The following is a 9,305-nucleotide window of genomic DNA, read 5'->3' as shown; positions in this document are numbered from 1 at the left end:
TTAGGAATAAATGACAATTTTAACTAGAGTGACCACAGCAATTTCACTTTGCAAGGCCACACAGTTGGCTGTTGTGAAAAATAAGGCAGGAATGAGTGACGTTTGAGCTGAAGTATATTGTGGTGAAGGAAGCTGGAATGAGCATCTAGCCCAAGCTCTACCTGACCTGGCAATTCTAGAGGCTTGTACTGGCTCCTGGAGATAAAACTTGTTCCACTCTCCAGCACTAGTATCTCTTGCTTTGTTTAAAGCAAAGTCAGAATGTTTAAAAAAAAATCATGGTTGGACAAAGTTAAAGAGAAAGAGATATATAGAGCACTCAGAAGATATTACATTTTCATTTGTGATTTGATTTTATTTTAAACGATTTAAAACGTTTATGACTTTTCTAAAAAAAAGACTCCCATCAAGACTTTTTCTAAAAAACATTATATGGAGACAGTAGTTCCATTATTACATTTTAATTACACCATTACATAGCTGAGCGTTAAGTAGCTGGGATTTTGTGTGCTGTGTTAGATTCAACTGTATTCTGAACTCTTGACTAACCCAATAGTTGTAGATGAAGTCACTGATAAACTCAGCTATTTTCCATTCCAGCAAGATTGAGTGTTCACCATTAGAATGGCCTCACTGTTTGCAGCACCACATTATCCTCCATCAAGGACAGATTGAAGTACTGTGCTGGTAAGAGTTTCAAAATGACACAGGATCTCTTTAGCCTGACCAAAGCCGCTGTGTCACTGCACTTCAGATGATCTGAGTCTTGTCGTTCTCAAATTGGAAGGATGCAGAGGGAATGGTTTACATCACATGTTCCATTATTTCTTTATTCCAATTGAAAAATTGGGATACCGAATAACTGAGAATACATTGGTCAGAGAACACCTCACTGCCAAAACATGGAACAGTCAATCCTTGGAGACATTTCAAAAGCTGATCCTCCAACATCAGAGCAGTGAGAAAAGTAAATAAGAAATACAGAGCCTCTCCAATCTTAACAGGTGGCAATTGAGGGACCTTATAGAAATTATGCAAGGTATTTTGTGCAATCTTTTCTGATCTGAAATGATCTGATAGGGAGGTGGAAGTAATTTCAATCATAACTTTTAAAAGAAAATTTGATGTATGCTTGAAAAGAATTAATTTTCAGGGCCATTGCAAACAAACAGGGGAGTAGGACTATTTGGAGAATCTTTTCAAAGAAGCAGAATCACGCAGCGGGTTAACTGGCCTCTCTCTGTGCTGTATGGTTTCATTGAAATGTATAAGAAAGGTAAACCTGGAATATTTAAAAGAAGAGAACAGATTTGCAATTATAGTGCACCTTTCACAATCTCAGGTCATCTCAAAGAACTTTACAAACCTGAAGTATTTTTTGAACAATAATCATGTCAGTAATGTAGGTCTAAGGTAAACATTGTGGCATTTGTTATGGTGAAGAAAGCTGGAATGAGCATCTAGCCCATGTTGTACCTGACGTGACAGACTCTGATGCTACAACTGGCTCCCATAAAGAGAAATTATTCCACTCTCCAGTACCAAAACTCTTGTACAAAAACAGAAATTGTTGGAGAATCTCAGCAGGTCCGACAGCATCCGTAGAGGGAGAACAGAATTAACATTTCAAGTGCAGTGAACCTTCTACAGACCTACTGATTTTCTCTAGCAATTTCTGTTTTTGTTTCAGCTTTTCAGCATCTACAGTTCTTTTATTCTAATACCTCTTGCCTTCTTCAAACCAAGTCAGAGGCTTAAATAAAACAGTTGGGCAAAGTTAAATTGAAGGACACTCAAAAGAGACATCATGTCCAATTTTATTTGATTTGAAATGTTCAAGAGTAGAAGTACATATGAATTTCCTAACAAACTTCTACCAAGATGTTTAAAAAAAGACAAAGAAACATTATTACATTTTAATGACACCAATAAATAGCAACAACACAGTTGGAAATGTGTGAGCTCTGTCAGGATCAACTGAGGTATCAAACCTCGAACAATTCAGCACAGGTTCAAAGAAGTGTAAGCACATTAACAATTGATCTTACAAAATAACTTCTTCTCAGTGATAAACATGAACTGGACTTTAAGGAACAGCAGTGGAAATGGAAATTTTAAGAGACTGGAAGTTATTTATGAATTGATTTGGGACAGGCTTTCAGTAATGTTAGGGAAGCTGAGTGAAGATGAATCTCACAACCTCATTGTATATTTATCCTGTGATATTAAGGTAGTGTAGTGATTACTTTAAATATCTTGGATCTTAAATCATCAGTGAAGATTGGGTGTTTTATAATGAAGTGACTACACCCACCTAGAAATCGCTCTGACATTTATTACTTTTGTTTCATTAGGACAATAATTTGTCAGCTGAAACCACCCAGTACTAAGGTGCAATTTCACTCCCGAAATCTCTCAACCTCGTTACCTCTCCTTTTTAAAGGCACTCAATACAAAGGATCTCGTTGAACAAGTGTTTGGATGCCTGTCATAATATTGCCTTTTGTAGCTCAGTGTCAAATTTTGTTTGATGGATGCTCCTAGGATGTCTTCTGGGAATTTTCCTACATGAGTAGGAGCTATATAACTGCAAGTGAATGCTGGCAGAGCAATTATCGCAATAGGTTTCTTCTCTAATCTCCACTTCAATTTTAATTGGCCATGTAACAAACATGCTAGCACTCTACCTTACTCTGTCCACGTAACACTCTGATTAGCTAAATACTGGATCATTGGTCATGCAATTAGCAAGAGTGGAGCTTCCAACCAAGCACTGAATGTCAATGTTGATAAGCTACACTGAGCAGATGGTAACTTAAAGGTTATAGAGTAAGAGGCAGTATCTCCAATCATTTACACTTCCTCGTTTTTTTTAAAAACAGTGTTATTAAACTGAGAACCTGAGAACTGCAAGAACAGGTTTTATAGTTGTCAGCTTAAAGAAAAGAACAGGACAGAAGAATTACGGTAGTTTCATTTCAAGACATGTGTCAGTGTAGGGATAAGCTGAGAGGGAATGACTTAAACTGGGACAAAAATCTCCCAAGTATTTTGGCAACAACTTATCCTTTGAATTATTTCTCTTGCAATTTATTTCCAAAGGCAAGTCACTTCCCCAATACATAGTCTTTGTGCAAAAAGGCCAGAGACAGTAAAGACTAAAAGTAAATTGACTTGATTGCAATTTGGCCCAGAAGGGTTGTCACATGGGTTTTGATGCATTCCATAACATTCACAAGTCTACTCTGTAACCAGCAGCTCACCTCTCTATCCCACTCCTCCATCAGGTCAGTGATGCGATGGAAACTTACTGCTGTCTTTGGTTAGAATGGTGCAGATATGACACTCAGGCTTAACACCAACCAGGACAGAACACCCTCTGCCACCAGACTCACTTAGAATCCCAGAATCATAGAAACATTGAAAGAGGAGTTGGCCATTCAGCCCTTTAAGTCTGCTCTGCCATTCAATACGATCATGACTGATCATCCAACTCAAAACCCTATTCCCACTTTTTCTCCCACAGCCTTTACCCCCAAGAACTATATCAATCTTCTTCTTGAAAACATTCCATGTTTTTGCCTCAACTGCATTCTGTGGCAAAGAATTCCACAGGCTCCCCACTCTCTGGGTGCCACTTTAAGAAAAACAAAAACTGAAGGGTGGCTTAATATAATGAAAGGTTTTGATAATGGTGAATCCTCTTGAGGAGAAGAGCATAACTGGAGGTAATTAATACAAGATAGTCAACAAGAAATCCAATACTGAATCAGGAGAATTATTTTCTCAAAGAGTGGTGATAGGAAATGGTGAATAAATATTGATGTATTTGGGGCAAACTAGACAAGCACATGAGGGAGAAGGGAATAGAGTGGCATGATGGTAGATTTGGATGAGAAAAGACAGGAGCAGGTTCTGGAGTGGAGCAGAAACACAGGTTTGGGCCAAATGGTCTATCTTTGCGCTATATATACCCTGTATTGCTGTTGCACAGAACTGAGAGATTTACAGGGTGCCTCAGTCAGCCAATACCCTAAGTAGGTGACAAAACAGGAATTGCAGGAAAAGCTCAGCAGGTCTGGCAGCATCTGTGAAGAGAAATCAAAGTTTACGTTTCAGATCCGGTGACCCTTCCTCAGAACTGGTCATTGGACCCGAAACATCAACTTTGAGCTTTTCCAGCAACATCTGTTTTTGTTTCTGGTTGACAGCATCTGCAGTTCTTTCAGTTTTTTTTATTCCCTAAGCAGGTGATACTTCCCCACTCCTTCATCCCCAATGGCTCAATGTCCTGGGATCCCCAATCGAGCTCTTGTGGCAGGTCCATCTCCATAAGGGCTGCATCAATTTCAAAGAGAAAGCCAAGTGACCTTTTCCCATAAAATAAAACAAAAAAGAAACTGCAGATGCTGGAAATCTGAAACAAAAACAAAAAATTGCTGGAGAATCTCAGCAGGTCTGGTAGTATCTGTGGAGACAGGAACAGTTGAAGTTTTGAGTCCAGTGACCCTTCTTCAGCAATTTCTGTTTTTGTCGTTTCCCCCAGGGGAATGAGCATTAAATGCCCCTCTTAGCCAGGCAGCATATCAAATAAAAAGAGAATTTCCACATTGTTGGACTGAGATCAATCACAGGGAAGAGGGACATTTCAACTTTTCATTAACTGCAGCTGACCAATCAATGGTAACACTTGAAAGCCATTGTAGTGGAGGTAAAGTATTAGAAAACTGATAGAGAAAATCCACCAGTACCCTCACCACATCTATATCTTTCCAGAAATGAGATGCTTGCTAAAAGAAGAGGGTTCACAAAGGATAAAACAAACTACAGGGCGGCACGGTAGCTCAGTGGTTAGCACTGCTGCCTCACAGCCACAGGGCCCCAAGTTTGATTCCACCTACGGGCGACTGTCTGTGTGGAGTTTGCACGTTCTCCCGGTGTCTGCGTGGGTTTCCTCCGGATGCTCCGGTTTCCTCCCACAGTCCAAAGATGTGCAGGCTAGGTGGACTGGCCGTGCTAAATTGCCCATAGTGTTCAGGGATGTGTATATTAGGTGGGTTTGGGGAATGGGTCTGGGTGGGATGCTCTAAGGGTCAGGGTAGACTTGTTGGGCCAAAGGGCCTGTTTCCACACTGTAGGGATTCTATGGACTATGAGTGTCTGCGTGGGTTTCCTCCAGATGCTCTGGTTTCCTCCCACAGTCCAAAGATGCGCAGGTTGGATAAATTGGCCATTCTAAATTGACCCAGAAGTGTTAAGGGATGTGCAGGCTAGGTGAGGTAACCATGGTAAATGTGGGGTTAGGTTGGGATGCTCTTTGGAGGATCAGTGTAGACTCAATGGGCCAAATGGCCTCTTTCTGGACTGTAGGGAGTCAATGTCTTCTAGCTCATGATGAAAAATATAGTTCATGCATAGTTTAGTAAACCACTTAGATTGAACCTTGTAAGCAGACACAATACATACAACACAAAAAATATTGATAGCTTTGAGCAATGATTCTTATGGCCATGTATGGGAATATTGATACCTTTTCTAATACAGAATGCCAGATGCTGATTATTAGCCTGGTCGGCTTTAAGTCAAACTAGAATTCTACTGGATTCCATAACATATTCCTGCTAATCATTTATGAAGTACTGGGAACACTACTATCTGCAAGTTTCCCTCCAATCCACTCACCATCCTGACTTGGAAATATATATATATGTTGTGTAATGGTACATGAGATATCCTGGGTTCATATTCCAGATAAGCCCCATTTAGGATGATGTGCAGATGAAGCAAGGGTGATCAGAGAAAAAATTTTGCACACAGCAAGTGGTTAGGGTATGGAATGCACTGCCTGAAATTGTGGTGAAGACAGATTCAGTTGGTGGCATTCAAGAGGCCATTGGCTGATTATTTGGATAGAAATACTGTGCAGGAATATGTAGAAAGGCAGGAGATTGCTACTCCTAAATTAAGCACGTTTGAAGGGCTGGTATAGGCATCATGGGCTGAAAGGCTTCCTTCAGCACTTTAACAATTGTGATATTCAGAAATCCAGGTGCAAGGTTTTAAAAAAACGTTTTAGATACCACGAATAATTGTTCTCAAAAAAATGCATCAGCAAGGTCCAACTTTTCTATCTAACCTCTAAGGGATCCAAATTGCTGCTATCTATCTGCATGGAATATGTTTTGGTTTATTTTGTATTCCAGCTAGCCTTTTCTATAATTAAAGCTGTGCACTGTGTCTCCCCACTTGTAGTTGTGGAGCGGGAGAGGTGAGAATGACAGCTCTTGGCATCAAGGGAGTATTTGTCATTGTATGGCATGAAAGAACCCTAGCACCATTGAAGTCTGTGCAGGTTGGAGTCATACATAGTGTGAAGGAAGATATTTTGTTTTATTTATATACTTGTGGTTGCTGGAGGCTAATCACCTCAGTCGCAGAGATTTGCTGCTAGAATTCCTCAGCACAGTGTTGAGGGCTCCACCATCTTCTGCTTCATCAATGAACTTCCTTTCTTCAGAAAGTCAGTAATTGGGATAGTCGCTGATGATTGCACCTCAATGTTCAGTACCATTCACAACTCCTCAGAGACAGGACTGAAGGATTCTGTGTCAATATTGTGTAAGACCTAGACAACATTTCAGGTCTGAGTTGATCAGTGACAAGTAATATTCACATTGTAAAAATGTTAGGTAATTACCATCTCCAAAAATAATCTAACCACCTTGCATTGATTTTCAATGGCATTTCCATCACCGAAAGCCCCACTAACAGCAGCCTGTGGGTTACTATTAAACAGAAGCCAAAGAGAACCAGCCAATATAAATACACAGACTACAAGTGCAGGTCGGAGGCTAGGAATTCTCAGGGGAGTAACTTTCCTGACTCCCCATTGCTTATCCATCTACAAGGCAGTAGTCAGCAGTGTGTGATGGAATACTCCCCACTTGTCTGGATAAGTGCAGCTCCAACAAAGCAGCTGGTTTCATTATCAGCTGATGAATAAACTGAAACATTCACTCCCCCACCCCCACCACTAACTCACATTGGCAATAGTTTCGTTTTGTTCATTTGTGGGAATTAGATCTGGCTTGGCCAGGATTTATTGATCCATCCCTCATTGTTGTGGAGAAAGTGGGGTCAGCTACATTCTGCAAGTGTTCCATCTACAAGACGCACTGTAGCAACTCACTAAGCCATCTTCAACAGCACTTTCTAAGTGGCGTAGTTCGACTGTCAAAGTAGGTTGAGGGTAGCAGATGTATTGGAACACCATTATCTGCGAGTTCCCCTGCAGGACTAACATTTTGACATGGAAATAACTTGTTGTTCCTTCACCTTTGCAGGGTCAAAAATTTGGAGCACCCTTCCCAACAACCAGAATGACTGAAGCAGTTCAGTGTGATGATTAACCACCACCCTCTCAAGTGCAATTAGGAATCAGGAACAACTCATGGTCTTCCCATCAGCGTAAACACCCTGAGAAATAAAATAGGTTAGCTGATGATTACATTGAAGTAGAATGAATTATATTGCTTACAGCACAATGGTTGCACTGGGATATTGACTATAAAAACTCCAGTGACCCTTCTCCAGTAATTTCTGTTTTTGTCCTTTACCCCAAGGCAATGAGCATTAAGTGCCCCTCTTTGCCAGGCAGAAGATTGAATAGAAAGAGAATTTCCACATTGTTGGATTATGACCAATCACAGGGATGAGGGACATTTGGCCCGATTTATTAAAAACGTTGCTGAAGTCATAACCATAAATTATCAGGAAGTAACAAGTTACAGTGTGATAACGAACAGGAAGATTAAACAAAGGATCCCTTTAAACACCTCAAACAAGTGAGTTAAATATTAAAACAGAAAGTGCTGGGGAAAGTCAGCAGCCAATGAGAGTTAGCATGAGTTCCAAAAGGTCATACCGGACCCGAAACGTTAATCCTGCTTCTATCACACAGGTGCTGCCAGACCTGATGAGTTTTTCCAGCAATTTCTCGTTTGTTTGTTTCAGATCTTCAGCATCCGCGGTATTTTGCATTTATTTCTGTTAACTAGTCACACTCCGATTTCCAGACGTTTCGTTATGTTTAGATGTTTATTGAAACCCGAATGTAAACACAAAATTAAAAATCTGTGGCGAGAGAAACAACATTAATGTATTGAGTCCGCCGGTATGACCTCTTCAGACTTTATTAACTTTGAGCAGTATTTTTAAAAAATCACGTTATTATGAATGTCTGGGGAAAAAAATCCACATCAGTGCTGTCTTCCGACTTTTTCTCTTGTCCTGACTTCCTTTTCTTTGGGATAGGCTCCAAATTTCTTTAAAAGAAGCACATTGATTCCCTTGTCCGCTTTCCTGCAGTTGTAGGGAACCAGGTGAATCAGAGACGTTCAAACAGTGGGGGAAGGACGATAGGCAATTTCTCAGCATGGTTCAGCTCATAAATTACTGAAAACCAGTCACATGCTGCACTCTCAAAACCTGTTCAGGTTGGAGCTACTCGGAACAAGGAAGTACCACGCCAGACACTCCCCTATAAAGACCGCACCAGCGGCGGGAACACTCATAGATTCATTCAATTTTACTAGAACAACTTCCAGGATAATCGGCTCTTTATTCTGAGCACCCAGAACAAGGTATGTCTGAGTGGCGTTCTGTTTGTTTAAACAATGTTGTCAGATAGGAAAACGTCTACTGAATTCAATTTAAAATTATCTCAAATTCAATGGTGAGGGATAGTTTTTTTTGTTTTGAATTGTACTTTAATTAGGAAAAGCTAACTTTTTGTTTTGTTTGTAAACACAAGTTTGTACAAAGCAAAATGTTTCTGAAACAGATTTTCCAAGATTTTTTTTTCAAAATTAATGCCTGTAGTCAGTGGCAGAGGAAAAAGTGACAGTTCCTTCACTTTTTTAAATATCTGGTATAAACGTCTGCTTTGTTAAATCTATTAACACAGCGTAGTTTGTTTGTTTTGTTTTGAACATCATATTTACGATGTTCATGATGTTGTATTTTTAAGACTACCACCTGTTACCATTTGGTTTCTTAAAGCTTCTGGATAACATGAGTTGGGGGGGCAGTAAATAGAGGAAAGGCAGAGAAGTGAGACTGGGTGCGGAGAGTACTGGCGCGACGGGCCGAATGGCTTCCTAAGTTGTAACTGCTGCTTCTCTCTATATATAAAGACGTACAGACCGCCTTCTCTTTAAAACCAATAACCCAAGTCAATTTTTTTTAACAAAAATTTAAGATACCCTCGGCTTGTTTGTACTAAGTTAACTTTCTTTTAAAAAAAA

At 40.0% G+C, this 9,305-nt stretch overlaps 1 protein-coding gene across 2 annotated transcripts in view; it reads left to right on the top strand.

Moving 5' to 3' along the window:
- Positions 1-7,974: 7,974 nt before the first annotated feature.
- Positions 7,975-9,305, top strand: part of LOC109926518 (RING finger protein 223) — a 4,754-nt gene continuing 3,423 nt past the window's right edge. The window contains exons 1-2 of one of the 2 annotated variants that reach the window (XM_048614991.1): positions 7,975-8,173; positions 8,368-8,642. The gene's annotated coding sequence lies outside the window, so the exon portion shown is untranslated. Of the gene's footprint in view, positions 8,643-9,305 lie in introns of both variants that reach the window. The other variant, XM_020526363.2, reaches the window with a different exon arrangement.

The sequence above is a fragment of the Rhincodon typus genome, chromosome 31 (assembly GCF_021869965.1).
Source record: "Rhincodon typus isolate 14 chromosome 31, sRhiTyp1.1, whole genome shotgun sequence".
In the NCBI taxonomy this organism is placed as follows: domain Eukaryota; kingdom Metazoa; phylum Chordata; class Chondrichthyes; order Orectolobiformes; family Rhincodontidae; genus Rhincodon; species Rhincodon typus.
Note: the sequence above shows the minus strand (reverse complement) of the source record. Positions and strands in the feature narration are given on the sequence as shown.